The sequence below is a fragment of the Palaemon carinicauda genome, chromosome 36 (assembly GCF_036898095.1).
Source record: "Palaemon carinicauda isolate YSFRI2023 chromosome 36, ASM3689809v2, whole genome shotgun sequence".
Lineage (NCBI taxonomy): Eukaryota > Metazoa > Arthropoda > Malacostraca > Decapoda > Palaemonidae > Palaemon > Palaemon carinicauda.
This window is the reverse complement of record NC_090760.1, coordinates 3799493-3815810: the sequence shown is the minus strand read 5'-3', so window position 1 is coordinate 3815810 and position 16318 is coordinate 3799493. Positions and strand designations below refer to the sequence as shown.

The window sequence follows — 16318 nt, the reverse complement described above, 5'->3', positions numbered from 1 at the left end:
ACAGTATATAAAACAAATGATGATGTTGAAGATACTCATTAAGGGATTTTGACGAAGGAAAAATCTATTTCTGGGGAGAGACCTGTGGCGCCCGGTGAAAAGAGTCCTTCTTATATACCTTTTCTGATAAAACCTTCCAATTATACCAGAGAAAGATAAAAGCATGGAATGCTGAGGTTACAACCCTCGCGCGAGCACCTTTTGGGTGTCGTGTATAAAGCAAAGGCGCGTGAAATCCACTATTCACAGGTTGTCTTCCATTTAGTTAATTCCTTCGTCAAAGGGATGGGCTGATACAAAGGCCCTAACTAGTTTTACCCAAGTCTTACTATTCAATGGTTCTATCATAAACCAAGCTATTTGTGTAACCATTATAAATAAATGACAGATGGAACTCATTAGACAGTTTGGGAAATACTTTCAAAGTAAAATCAAAACATTGCATAAATTCATTATTCAAAGGAATAGGCAAAGCTGATTCAAGGAAAAGTCACAGAATAGGTTCAATAGATATAGCAAAAATTTCTTGACCAAAAAGGCTGGTATGAAAGATTGGTTTTTTCATGAAATGGTGATTACTAAACATAAAAGCTATTTCGACACTTGATTTATTCTAAGAAAGGATTCTTACAAATCTCATTGTTTCATTAAAGGACTGCAATAGTTACATAACCTATATTCTACAATTAATGTACTGAATTTTACATGGAAGTTATTACCTAACTACCATAAATTTATAAAGGTACTGCATACAATTACAGGCTGTACAGACCAATGCTTACAGTAAACAGATACAAAAGACACTGCCATCATATACAGTATATAAAAAGAAAACTATTTTGATAAACATAAACTCAAATTAAATATAAGCTAAAGCTGATAAACAGATTGCAAGACCACTTAAAACCCTGAATTTTCCTAACTATACAAACACTATATTTTAGGCATGAATGGTATGCTTGTAGTGAGGAAATTTTATCGAAATGAGAAAGCTACAGGAAAAGTACCACACTTATTACTGAGGTGAGTGAGCTATACCCAAAAAGGGTCACAGCTACCTTGGTTGAAGGTCCTCTGTCATCTTACTTTTTTGTTTCCCCAAGACGTCCACCTACTTGCCACATGGGCGAGAAGCATCTCAGAGCTATTTCATAAGTTTGACTCTTATGCCTTGGCCTCAGTTAGTTGCACTCGACTATATTAGTTCTAAATTTTAGTCTACGGTTTCGATTTTATCTCAGGAGTTGACTCGTGGGCGCACATGCACTTTGGAAGTGAGCGCAGGCGGCGGTCAACGCGCAGGAGAATGCTGGCGAGGCAACGGAACAATGTCCTTGCCTGCGCCCAGATCCGAAGATCGTGGGCGCGCGGGCGAACTATCGGAACCGACCTTTCCTTTACAAACACTGTATATCCATACACAAGCTGTTAATTGTCCTTAGAAAGTAAAGGAGGGTGAGGTTGGAAAGCATATCCCCCTTCTTTCAAAGAAGGCGAGGTTTATGTTAAGGTCTAGAAAGGCTGGTGAAGCTAAGGCATAAAAAGCCTTATGTTTGCCTAGGTATATGTCTTACCTTAGCACTAGGAGAATGATTTCATTTGTCCTTTGAAAATAGCTAACAGACAGACAATGAAATCGTTCCTTAATGTTAAAAATTAAAAATTTTTAGGTAAAACAGTGAAATGTATATACAGCTAAAATTCAAATGTGTAGAACACTGCAAATACAAGTTTGAATACAGCAGCACAGCAAGAATAGCTACAATCTCTGATTGATCAAATACTGTATCTAATTGATGGGCGGTTACCGCTAAAGACACAAACAATGAAACCACAAAACCAACGACCAAGAATTGAACAGAACCTGATGATTACAGGTTTCACTTTATACAATACTTAATAAAAAGCACTCAAAGGAAAAAAAGGAATTGAAACAGAAAGCTTAAAAGTAATAAAAAAAGGAAGTAGTAATTACTGATCCTTTCTCTTGCTTGAGGGTACACTCAGGCACACAATTCTATCCTCTTGGTTTGTGAAAGTTTTTATAGTTTATATAGGAGATATTTATTTTAATGTTGTTACTTTTCTTAAAATAAATAATTTTTCCTTGCTTCCTTTCCTCACTGGGCTATTTTCCCTGTTGGAGCACATGGGCTTATAGCATCCTGGTATTCCAACTACGATTGTGGCTTAGAAAGTAGTAATAATAATAATAATAATAATAATAAAAAGGAAATACATACATTATTTGGAGAACAAATGCTAATTGCAGAATGTCTTATAAGTTAAGACAGAAAATAAAACTTGTGATCCTAAGCAAACAATATACACTGTACTCTACAGAACAGTATATGAGAAACGGGGTTGTGATGAAAAACTAGAAGCAAAATCTCTCAAGTAATGAATCTTCTTTATACTCCCAGAATTTGCAAGACCTTACCTTGAGGTCATCTGCATTCTCTATTACTGTATTATCATTACTTGCAAGGTATAACTCTAATTGGAAAAGGAAAATACTACAAGCCCAAGGGCTCCAACATGGAAAGTAGCCCAGTGAAGAAAGGAAATAGAAAAGTAACCAATAAACAATATACGAGAAATAAAAAAATATACTAATATCAATAAATTAAATGATTGTCATATATAAACCATGAAATGACACTTATGTTAATTGGTTTTACAGGAAAACATTTGCAATAGGTTTGAATTTCTCAAGTTACACCAATTCAAATGCCTGATAATAAGGAAGATCATTCCACAATCTGGTCACAGTTGTAATGAAAGTTTTAGAATACTGTGTTGTATTGAGCCTTATGACGGAGAAGGTACAATTGTTAGAATCAACTGCATACCTAGCATGCACTACATACTGATGTACAGTACTCCTGAAGATCATAAAACAGAAAAACAAAAACAACAGAAAAATTATGACAGCCTCAAACTACGCCATTTATATCGCTCAAACCTTAATCAAACACAGAATTTTCTGCATCTTATTCAATACATCATCACCAATTTTAAAACTGGGAGTGTCAGCGATGTCACCAAGCTGTGATGTCCCCGCAGGTGTGGTTGGCAAAGCAGGTCGGGCCAACTGGGGAGCTCTCTGGGTATCTCGAGCAACATCAAAAGATCTGGATACCACTCTGCTTGTGGCCTGTACCAACCGTGTGTCACACAATTGTACATAATTCCTTTTGCATATATTATGCTTGTATCTTCGCTCTTCCCTCGCACTAAACGAACATGAAAATTCATGTCTGCTGTTTCCTCTGTAACATTGTCTGTCTTGTTAACTTGTTATGTCCTGTTGCCTTGAGGTTTTGTATATAAAGGAGAGTGTTCTATAACAATATAACTCAGTTGATTGCATCCTGCCTTTGAGTTCACAACCCTCACTCGGCTCGTCACAGGCCACTTGGGTGCAGATCCCCTTGGAGGGTACTGCTAGTTTTTGCTAATTTCAGGCTCAGTGAGGCATGAATTAATTGCCTTTTCAGATGACAAAGTTGACTGTATCAGACTACATGGAGTGGGAGGACAAAGGCACTTCCTACTCTTACCCATCAAGAGTGCTCCTTGAGCTGCTAATGAGGTAATTGCAAAAGGTTACGATTTGTCATCAACTGTATCTTCTGTGGTCTCTAGCAGACCAGAGGGGGTCACATTGGTCTTCTCTGTGGGGGCTGCAGGAGAAGAGTTGGCAGCTGATAAAGCTTTAGGTTTAGCAGTAGCTAAAACTATCATATACAGTGCTTCTCCGCTGACGGGATGCCCCCCAACCCTGACAGCCACAATGTCCTTAGGACGTTGTCTCTCACCAGATCATTATCTGCAAAACTATCAGGCTCACTCTGAACTGTCTGCGGACTACCCGCCCCTCCCTAGAGGAAGCAGGTAGAACTATCACCCCTCTAGGGGTAGCAGGTAGAACTAACTCCCTTGGAGTTTTCGTTAAAAGTTAATTTATGGTAACCGTCCTTCCCTGCCAACCCATCAGGGAGGGGTGAAAGAAGAGTGTTCGGAAGCCTGAGTATCATAAGAAGGAGAGAATTTTAGCTGAACTTTATGACTTTGAGGAATACTTTGGTGAAGAAATAACTTTCTTAGGCTTCGTTTTCCTTCTCTTGTTATACTCAAGCCACTAGGATGACAGCCACAACTGACATTCCTTGCAGGGTGATAACATTATAGCCATGGCCTCTGCAAGAGGGTTACAATGAATGGAGATCTATTAAGCTACTGCTCATAAAATTCCACACCTACGGCCAGTAATGCCAGGGCAAGATTGCATGCCCACATGTGGTTTCTTGTGTCAAAAGCAACAACTCAAACTAAAAACGAAATTAAAAGAAAAGTTACTAGCCAAGTTTGGTCACACTGAAAGTACGTCTGAACGTGGAAGCCGAGGTTAAAGTGGCTACTCGGTGACCCATCGGGCCTTCCTCGACAACCGCCTTTAACTACAGACACCTTGTTATAAAATCATAACAGTTTTGTTTCAAGCTACATTGAAATCATACTCCAATTAAAGGGAAATATTTTTTATCTGTGTATGGACAAACACTAATATTCTTTTCCTAAAAATGATCATGTGTACACAGTAGACCTGTGAGTAAAATAGTCATTAGTCAAGACCATCAAAACAAATTCAATTTTCAGTGGTGGATTTGTCATACTAGCATCAAGTTAAACAAAATAAAGTAGCTAACATCTTTGCAACTCATTACCATAATTAAATCCCGCCAAACCAATCATAAAATTACTGTAGACGATATTCTTCATACAAAAACACCATGTTGTGTTAAAGCAGCAGTTTAATTTCTTCTGTGTAGTCTTGGGCTTATGAAGAATAACCCACATGGTCCAATCTTTGTATATAGAGAATCCAAGCGGATAATAATAATTAACCCTATTTTATGTGCATGCCCAAATGTAAACCAAGAGCTAATATTTATCCATTAATAATTTTTCAAAGAATTGTGATTTATTAAATTGCATTTAATAAGATTTCAATGAACAAACAATTTAGGTCAATCCTTTGAATAATGGATTAAAATGTTAAACTTGGCAATCAAGTAAAACTACCCAATAATAATAATGACACGATGTGTTCTTCACAATATACAGTATAAACATTATCATAAATAAGTTTTAAAGATAATCATGCAAGAAATAATCCAATATCCATCTGTGCAAAGCTTGGATTCATTATTGTATTAATTATAAAAAAACAATACGTACTAAAATCAAATACATTACGAATTAATCAGATCTGAAAACCATGCCATGAATAAAAGACAGAAGTGCTTGCTTTTACTAATGATTGAAGCTAGGTTGCAACCTAACAGAGAACTGAAAAAGTCATACCTGTAATAGGTCTATCTATATCAGTGGGGGGGGGGGGAATCTGTTGATATCGTGTCTACTCTCATTATACATAAAGTTAACAGTACCTACCAAAAAGCACTTTAACTGTTGCATTAAGTTGATAATCTTTGAACACTGTTTATTCAGCAATAGGAGCACATTAAAAATGAATAAAGATATGTTGGAAAAATAGGTGACCCCTCTGAAACAGGTGATTGTCGGAACCAATTCTTTATATCATTGCAAAATATAAACTTTAGATAGTACTGTAGCAGTATTCTTTGCCCTTCAGATTGGCCTTGTTGAACCATGACATTCAAAACCTACTGAAAAGAAATAAATTTAGAAAAGAAAGCAATGCTTGCTCTAAAAAAAAAAAAAAAAAAAAAAAAAAAAATCTCTTAAATACCAGTGTTTTATTGTACTAATGTATGACCGGGAGCAATTGAGAAAAATGGAATCTAGCCTCCAAGTTTCTAATGTAGCCAAAAAAGAGCTTGTTGAAGGCCTTAAAAATCAAGTTTCAAAAAAAGCATCTGTTTCATACACTGTAAAAACAACTGCTTTATACAAATGCCTCTTTGGATAAGCACAAGTGAGGTAGACCAATGCAAAGACTAAAACTACCTCGTGATAAAGTTCAGTTGAACCTTCTTTTTCAATCTAAAAAATATTACACCTACTGCTAATATGAGAGGCAAGATTAAATAAATTCTTCACTATGAATTAGGATATACATGCACACACTAGGCCAAGCCAAAAAATAAAAACACTAACAGCAAATTTTTACAAAACAGATCACCCCTAAAAAAAGGGATTTTGACGAAGGAAAAATCTATTTCTGGGGAGAGACCTGTGACGCCCGGTGAAAAGGGTCCTTCTTTACACTTTTCTGATATAAATCTTCAAAATATACCAGAGAAAGATAAAAGCATGGAATGCAGAGGTTACTACCCTTGCGCGAGCACCTTGTGGGTGTCGAGTATACATCAGGGCCGTGTGAAAACCATTATTCACAGGCTGTCTTCCATTTAGATAATTCCAAATCACCCCTAAAAAAATACAGTACGTAGAAAATTAGATACACAGTACTGCATTGATACAAAGAAGCTTTTAGTTAATAATACAAGCATCTGCATTCATAGCATTACCAAAAAGGTTTGTTCCACAGTTTTACAGTAAATATAATGAAAGAACACTGGTAATGGAAAATATAGTAGTTAGGGGTACCTAAACAGAAAACGGACATTGAATACTTTCTCACTAAAGAGTAGACAAAAACACGAGGGTAAAAACAATGAAAGGTGGTATAGAGAAGTTGATTAAACATAAGTTTAAAAGTTGATTACACGCACAGTTATTTGAAGATGTTCAAGTAAGAAATTTTTCAATTATGATCAAAATTATAGGTATTCATTCTAAAGTATTGTATAGTACCCTGTACTTTCAAAGACGTAACAAAAGCTTGGAGCAGATTTGCCAAATGTAACGAAAAAAAGAAAGCTAGTAGTTGAAGATGAGAGTAAAATAAAAAATTCAAAATACCTGTAGTAAAATACAACTCAACAATAATCAATCCATAGTAGGTAAATTACTCTTACTGTACTTACAACCCAGCTAAATTGCTCTTCTATTTTTGTCTTTTCTCTTCCTCCGCTTATTAAGCTACGGAACGTCTTTAAATTTTCCTTTCTCGAATGATTTATGAGCCAACCCCTCACGTGAATTATTTAGGAGTTCAAGAACAACTCCATGGTCTCATCAAAATATCATCATCATCATGAACATTTCTACTTCTCCTCTTCCCTTTACATGGTAAGAGAGATATGAATTCTCCTCCTCCTCTATTCAGTATTCTGCCAGGGTTGCCAGATATGTTATTTTCATTAGTAAAATAAATTTTTGAATATACTTACCCGGTGATCATATAGCTGTCAGCTCTGCTGCCCGACAGAAAAACCTAAGGACAAAATACGCCAGCGATCGCTATACAGGTGGGGGTGTACATCAACAGCGCCATCTGTCGAGCAGGTACTCAAGTACTCCATGTCAACACAGAACCAATTTTCTCCTCTGCCCACTGGGTCTCTATTGGGGAGGAAGAGAGGGTCCTTTAATTTATGATCACCGGGTAAGTATATTCAAAAATTTATTTTACTAATGAAAATAACATTTTTCAATATTAAACTTAGCCGGTGATCATATAGCTGATTCACACCCAGGGGGGTGGGTAGAGACCTGCATTACATGTTGACATTATTATGAGCTAAGTATTTTGTATTTCATTTTAGCAGTTATTCAAAATAACAAACATAAAATAAATAAGTACCTGGTAAGGAAGTCGACTTGAACAATTACTCTGCCTTTTTAAGTACATCTTCCTTACTGAGCCTCGCGATCCTCATAGGATGCTGAGCGACTCCTAGGAGCTGAAGTATAAAGGGTTGCAACCCATACTAAAGGACCTCATCAAAACCTCTAATCTAGGCGCTTCTCAAGAAATGACTTTGACCACCCGCCAAATCAAGTAGGATGCGAAAGGCTTCTTAGCCTTCCGGACAACCCAAAAACAATAATAAAACATTTCAAGAGAAAGATTAAAAAAGGTTATGGAATTAGGGAATTGTAGTGGTTGAGCCCTCACCCACTACTGCACTCGTTGCTACGAATGGTCCCAGAGTGTAGCAGTTCTCGTAAAGAGACTGGACATTCTTAAGATAAAAAGACGCGAACACTGATTTGCTTTTCCAATAGGTTGCGTCGAATATACTTTGCAGAGATCTAATTTGTTTAAAGGCCACGGAAGTTGCGACAGCTCTAACTTCGTGTGCCCTTACCTTCAGCAAAGCTTGGTCTTCCTCATTCAGATGGGAATGAGCTTCTCGTATTAACAGTCTGATAAAATAGGATAAAGCATTCTTTGACATAGGCAAAGATGGATTCTTAACTGAACACCATAAAGCTTCAGACGGGCCTCGTAAAGGTTTTAAACAGAACTTAAGAGCTCTTACAGGACATAAGACTCTTTCTAGTTCATTTCCAACCATACGATAAATTTGGAATATCGAACGATATTGGTCAAGGCCGAGAAGGCAGCTCGTGTTTGGCTAGAAAACCAAGTTGTAGAACATGTAGCCGTTTCGGATGAGAATCCGATGTTCTTGCTGAAGGTATGAATCTCACTGACTCTTTTAGCTGTGGCTAAGCATATCAGGAAAAGAGTCTTAAAGGTGAGATCTTTCAGGGAGGCTGATTGTAGCGGTTCGAACCTGTCTGACATAAGGAATCTTAGTACCACGTCTAAATTCCAACCAGGTGTAACCAAACGACGCTCCTTCGTGGTCTCAAAAGACTTAAGGAGGTCCTGTAGATCTTTATTGTTGGAAAGAGCTAAGCCTCTGTGACGGAAGACTGATGCCAACATGCTTCTGTAACCCTTGATATTGGGAGCTGAAAGAGATCTTTCTTTCCTCAGATATAAGAGAAAGTCAGCTATTTGAGTTACAGAGGTACTGGTCGAGGATACGGATACTGACTTGCACCAGTTTCGGAAGATTTCCCACTTCGATTGGTAGACTCTAAGGGTGGATGTTCTCCTTGCTCTAGCAATCGCTCTGGTTGCCTCCTTCGAAAAGCCTCTAGCTCTCGAGAGTCTTTCGATAGTCTGAAGGCAGTCAGACGAAGAGCGTGGAGGCCTTGGTGTACCTTCTTTACGCGTGGCTGACGTAGAAGGTCCACCCTTAGGGGAAGCGTTCTGGGAACGTCTACTAGCCATCGAAGTACCTCGGTGAGCCATTCTCTCGCGGGCCAGAGGGAAGCAACTAGCGTCAACCTTGTCCCTTCGTGAGAGGCGAACTTCTGCAGTACCTTGTTGACAATCTTGAACGGAGGGAATGCATATAGATCTAGATGTGACCAATCTAGTAGAAAGGCATCTATATGAACTGCTGCTGGGTCCGGGATTGGTGAGCAAAATATTGGGAGCCTCTTGGTCATCGAGGTTGCAAAGAGATCTATGGTTGGCTGGCCCCAGGTGGCCCAAAGTCTCTTGCAAACATCCTTGTGGAGGGTCCATTCTGTTGGAATTATTTGTCCCTTCCGACTGAGACAATCTGCCATGACATTCAAGTTGCCTTGGATGAACCTCGTTACTAGTGAAATGTCTAGACCTTTTGACCAGGTGAGGAGGTCCCTTGCGATCTCGTACCATGTCAGAGAGTAGGTCCCTCCTTGCTTGGAGATGTACGCCAAAGCCGTGGTGTTGTCCGAGTTCACCTCCACCACTTTGCCTTGAAGGAGAGACCTGAAGCTTTTCCAGGTCAGACGTACTGCCAGTAGCTTCTTGCAGTGAAATGCATTGTCCTTTGACTCGAGTTCCATAATCCCGAGCATTCCCTACCGTCTAATGTCGCACCCCAGCCTACGTCCGATGCGTCCGAGAAGAGAACGTGGTTGGGAGTCTGAACAGTCAGGGGAAGACCCTCTCTAAGGTTGATATAGTCCTTTCACCAAGTCAGACCAGACTTTATCTTTCCGGAAACCGGGATCGAGACCGCTTCTAGCGTCTTGTCCTTTTTCCAGTGAAAAGCTAGATGGTATAGAAGAGGACGGAGGTGTAGTCTTCCTAGTGACACAAATTGATCCACGGATGACAGGGTCCCTACCAGACTCATCCACAGCCTGACTGGGCAGCGTTCCTTCTTCAGCATCTTCTGGATGGATAGCAGGGCTGGGGGTTGATCGTCTTGTTCAGCAACGTCCTCATCAGAGGGTTCCTCATCCGAAACTGATGAGGAAACGGCAACGGAGTGGGCAACGTCTGACTCGCTGAATCCGGTCGCACTGGTGGATGCGTGACGGAGCCGGACGCAATATCATGGCACTGCTGCACAGTCTGTGAACTGTCAACAACCATGGGTGCGCGAGGAAGTACAGCGTCAACCCGAAACTGTCTAGACTGTCTGGGTTGTGCAGTCAACACCCTACCGGGTTGCTGAGGTTGACGCACTGCGTCACAACAAGTCACCTCTGCTGGTTGTTGAACGTCTTCCTAGTGACACTGAACGTCAACAACCACCTCCGAGCGTCGCTTAACGTCAACGTGCGACTGGCAACCCACACTGGGTCGCATCGGTGGAGGAACCACCTCAACTGGCAGACGCGAGTAGGATACCTCAGCGTCAACAGGGCGCACAACCCACCGGTTGGAAGGTTGTTGGCCAGAAGGTTCTTCTCCGTATTAAAGTCCTCTATCAAGGACACAAGCTTGGACTGCATGTCTTGCAGCAAAGCCTATTTAGGGTCTACGGGAGCAGGTGTGGCAACAGACGGGGTTAGCGACTGAGGCGGAACCATTTACCATCCCTGGAAGCCTTGTTATGTGTGACATAATAGTACAGCAAAACTTCAAAGGCTCGCAAAAGTTGAGAAGTTGACCTGTAAACAACTTGGAGCGTCTCCTGGCTAGGCGCCAGGGCGAGTCTACCAGAATTGAGAAGTCTATCTGGGCAGAGGCATGAACTCCCAAGCCGAGAACTTCTCTCGTGTCCTATCAGACTCTCGCTCTATAAGCTAGTTTAAAAGAAGGGAAGTCAAAGGCTGTATCCCTAAAACTCCTCCTGGTGCAAAAACCAGTCGCCTAGCCAACGTAACGCTCTCTAGGAGAGCGAGAGAGCACTAGCTTAACAACAACGGCTTCGAAGTAGCTAGGCCTAGTGTAAGTTCTGACGTTAGGCGAACGAGGAGCAGCAGTTACAAGATCCGGACGAAGATCCTTAAAAAATCATCATGATTTAATTAAAGTCCATAGGAGGCTAAGCAGCTTAAGGCTCCTCTCCAAATGACAGAGTCCTCAAAGGAATATCAGTAGGAGGGAGAACAGCACTTTCTCATCTACAGGAACCTTGTCCGAGAAAAGCTAGGTTATCTCAGTGAGGGTCTCACTGGTGCATTAGCAGCAGACCAGAAGGCAACGTTATGTAACTGCTTGACAGTCTGTGAACTGTCAAAAACTGAACTGTCAACCACAACAGGTGTGTGAGGACATACAGCACTGGTGCATTAGTAGCAGACCAGAAGGCAACGTCATGTAACTGCTTGACAGTCTGTGAACTGTCAAAAACTGAACTGTCAACCACAACAGGTGCGTGAGGACATACAGCACTGGTGCATTAGTAGCAGACCAGAAGGCAACGTCATGTAACTGCTTGATAGACTGTGAACTGTCAACAACTGAACTGTCAACCACAACGGGAGCGTGAGGACATACAGTGTTCACTCGAGACTACAGTACTTTGACTGTCTATACTGAGCAGTCAAAACAACTCTAGAATGCGGAGGTTGACGCACCGCGTCAAAACACGGCAGCTTAACTCCACCCTCCTGTTGTTGTGGTAGCACACGAACATCAACGGAGGGTTCCGTGCGTCTGTGAACGTCAGCATGCGTCTGGCAGGGTCGACTGCGCATGGGTGGAGGAGCTCTCACAGCTGGAGTGTGGGAGCAGGCAGCCTCAGCGTCTGCTGGGCGCACAACCGTGGTAGGTTGTAGGCTAACGGGTGCAGCGTCAACCTTCTCCGCACGATACTCCTGCATAACAGCAGCTAACTGAGTCTGCATAGACTGCAGCAAAGACCACTCAGGGTCTACAACAGCTGGTGCGGCAACAGACGGAGTTACTGCCTGTTGCGGTACCGCTTTGCCTCTCTAAGGAGGTGAGCAGTCGTCGGAAGACTGCAGCGAGTCCGAACTGACCCAGTGGCTACAACTGGGCCGTTGGACTTGCGCGCAAGGGACCGACTTGCACTTAATAAGCTGCGAGACCTTGGTCCATGGTTTCTTACGAGAAACCTCTTCCGCAGACGAGAAGTAAATGGGCTCTCTCGTCTTTGTGTGGGTGGGGCGATCTTGGGTAGATACGCCCGAAACCACGGAGGGAAACGTCTGTTCGTTGATCAAGGCCTGACGAACCCATAAGTCGTTCGACATTACTTCTCCCCTGGGCTTGGGAGCTTGCAAGAGGTCCCGGACTAGGTGAACGACAGGCACGAACAGACGAACCCTCGGACGCAACACTGTAACACTTTGCGCATATCACTTTATCACTTCGATTTTCTGTTTTGCACTTATTTCACTGAAATCGAAACTTTTACTGATTTCTACCTGAAACACGCAATTCTACCCTTCATTAAAAGGTAGTAATTGCGAAAACAGTCGTATAATGCAGCTCATTAATACTAGCAAAAACAGAAAACATATAAGGATAAAGAATTCAGTGGCTGGGAAAGAGACTAAACACTAGTTCAATTAAACTACGTTTACAATCTCTCACCGCACATAGCCTGGGGACAAGAATAAAACCCTAGAAACGTTTTACCTTCTTCCCCGTACAGCGACTAGGGAGGAGAGTGACACGAGAACAACGTTACCCGCTTGAACGGAACGTTTTATTTTTTCCTCTCTCTCCCTCCGTCTCTATCTATCTCTCTCTTTCTCTCTTGATTTCGCACCTGAGAGAAGAGCCCAATTATATATCGTCAAAAAAACATGTTATATGGCTAAAGGAAAAAACTGAAAGGTTTTCCAAATAAAAAGTTCCTTTAATTTAGAATTTAAACTATTTAAGTTAAGAAAGAATGAACGAAACGTCAGAATCGATTTACTCTTACTGCAAAGTGAAACCGTGATACAATCTCTCTCTATCGTAACGATAGAGCGCATGTTGAACGTCCTAAACGTCAACAACTGCGTAGACTAAAAAAAAAAACTAAACTTTAGTTCATCTTTGAAAACAGTACGAAGACTATCAAAGAAATTCTTTCATAAAACATTAAATTTAAAAAGTTATAAATTCTTTAAAGGCTAAATACGATATAACGGGCTCAACGTTGATTAACTTCGGATCCAAGTTAAGACCGCCTACTATCAGGAAAGGTCGCAAATAAACAAAACATAAAAATTTCTTTTTATATGTTTATAATAAATGGAAAGTTAATCGAAGAGGCCTAATAAAGGCGGAGAGATATAAAATATATAGATCTATAACGTGTTAAGCAAAATTACTAAAAACCTAAACACACTTCCGTCTAAGGGAAGGGTCGGCCATTTAAAAGTGAAAGAGAGTCCATACTCTCTTAGTCACCATAATTAAATCTATCCAAAACGAGTTCAAGTTTTGAGATGAAGATAAAACCCTTGCATAGCGAAAGCTCAAAACTAGAATAGTGTACTTCACCAAATAGTTGTGAAAACAAATCCAGTTAATAACAGCGTATTTTAGTAGGTCTTGCCAGTGGCACGACAGAGAGAAAATTGGTTCTGTGTTGACATGGAGTACTTGAGTACCTGCTCGACAGATGGCGCTGTTGATGTACACCCCCACCTGTATAGCGATCGCTGGCGTATTTTGTCCTTAGGTTTTTCTGTCGGGCAGCAGAGCTGACAGCTATATGATCACCGGCTAAGATTAATATTGAAAAATGGGGATTTATCCCTAGATTTGGGGATTTATTCCTATATTTGGGAATTTATCCTTAGATTTGGGGATTTTGGATGACGGGTGACGATATTCTTAACATAAATCTATGAAGAAGAAACAGAGAGGAGTAAATCTTTATATTGTTGCAATTAGTATAATTGCAATTACATGAAGTATAGTGAGTAATTTCTATATTAGAAGAAAATATATTTCTGGAAATGCTGATTTTGGGGGATTTTTTATCACGAGTTTTAGGGATTTTTACACTAACCCATCTGGCAACACTGTATTCTGCCTTCCAGAACTCTTATCAGGATCAAGTCTTAGTCTACAGTATTGCCTATTTTTTTTCTACGATTTCCTGTACCTCCAAACACGTCTCGTCCTGAAACTTCCATAGTTAGTTTTTTCGGGGGGGGGGGCTAACTGTTCCTCGTCCCTTCTCATCAAATGTCCCAAAGCTTAAGTTCTACACCTTGTTTCCAGCTTCTGTACATATCTCTCCAGAAATTCCTCATTTGTAACACTGCATGATCTTCCAATAACAAGTCTTGTATGCAGTGCTGTACTGTATACAGTTAATTCTAACAGTCTTGTCTTCTCCATAATAAGGCTCAATACTTCACAGTATTCCAGTTTTATTCCAACTATGACCACATTTCCGAATTATCTCAAAATCTGGAGGTTGCATTTATGGAATGGAACTTCAGAATTTCAAAATGTTATTTTCATTAGTAAAATAAATTTTTGAGTATACTTACCCGATAATCATGTAGCTGTCAACTCTGTTGCCGACAGAAATCTACGGTCGGGATACGCCAGCGATCGCTATACAGGTAGGGGTGAACACACAGCGCCATCTGTGGTCAGGTACTCCAGTACTTCTTGTCAACACCACCTCAATTTTTTCCTCGGTCCACTGGTTCTCTATGGGGAGGAAGGGTGGGTCAATTAAATCATGATTATCGGGTAAGTATACTCAAAAATTTATTTTACTAATGAAAATAACATTTTTCAATATTAATCTTACCCGATAATCATGTAGCTGATTCACACCCAGGGTGGTGGGTGGAGACCAGCATATATGTTAACAAAGAAGCTAAGTATCCCGTATTTTATTTTATTAGTTATTCAAAAATAACATAAAATAAATAAGTACCTGGTAAGGAAGACGACTTGAACCATTACTCTGCCTTTATTAAGTACGTCTTCCTTACTGAGCGTAGCGGTCCTCTTAGGATGCTGAACGACTCTTAGGTGCTGAAGTATAAAGGGCTGCAACCCATACTAAAGGACCTCATCACAACCTTTAACCTCGGCGCTTCTCAAGAAAGAATTGACCACCCGCCAAATCAACAAGGATGTGGAAGGCTTCTTAGCCGACCGTACAACCCATAAAAAGTATTCAAGAGAAAGGTTAAAAAGGTTATGGGATTATGGGAATGTAGTGGCTGAGCCCCCGCCTACTACTGCATTCGTTGCTACGAATGGTCCCAGGGTGTAGCAGTTCTCGTAAAGAGACTGAACATCTTTGAGATAGAATGATGCGAACACTGACTTGCTTCTCCAATAGGTTGCATCCATAACACTCTGCAGAGAACGGTTCTGTTTGAGGGCCACTGAAGTAGCCACAGCTCTCACTTCATGTGTCCTTACCTTCAGCAAAGCAAGGTCTTCTTCCTTCAGATGAGAATGTGCTTCCCTAATCAGGAGCCTGAATAGGTAAGAAACTGAGTTCTTAGACCTTGGAAGAGAAGGCTTCTTGATAGCACACCATAAGGCTTCTGATTGTCCTCGTAAAGGTTATGACCTTTTTAGATAGTACCTAAGAGCTCTAACTGGGCAAAGTACTCTCTCCAGTTCGTCCCCCACCAAGTTGGACAGGCTTGGGATCTCGAACGACTTAGGCCAAGGACGTGAAGGAAGCTCGTTTTTAGCAAAAAACCGAGCTGCAAGGAACATGTAGCCGTTTCAGATGTGAAAACTATGTTCCTGCTGAAGGCGTGGATCTCACTTACTCTTTTAGCTGTTGTCAAGCACACGAGGAAAAGAGTTTTCAATGTGAGGTCCTTAAAAGAGGCTGATTGGAGAGGTTCAAATCTTGATGACATAAGGAACCTTAGGACCACGTCTAGATTCCAGCCTGGAGTGGACAACCGACGTTCCTTTGAGGTCTTAAAAGACCTAAGGAGGTCCTGTAGATCTTTGTTGGTGGAAAGATCCAAGCCTCTGTGGCGGAAAACCGCTGCCAACATACTTCTGTAACCCTTAATCGTAGGAGCTGAAAGGGATCTTACGTTCCTTAGATGTAACAGGAAGTCAGCAATCTGGGTTACAGTGGTACTGGATGAGGAAACTGCATTGGCCTTGTACCAGCTTCGGAAGACTTCCCCTTTAGACTGATAGACTCTGAGAGTGGATGTCCTCCTTGCTCTGGCAATCGCTCTGGCTGCCTCCTTCGAAAAGCCCCTA

The 16318-nt window shown here is 40.9% G+C and overlaps 1 protein-coding gene across 3 annotated transcripts in view; it reads right to left on the bottom strand.

The window, feature by feature from the left end:
- LOC137628723 (mitotic-spindle organizing protein 1-like) overlaps positions 1 to 16318 on the bottom strand; it is a 40881-nt gene that overhangs the window by 2474 nt on the left and 22089 nt on the right. The gene's annotated exons all lie outside the window — the stretch shown is intronic.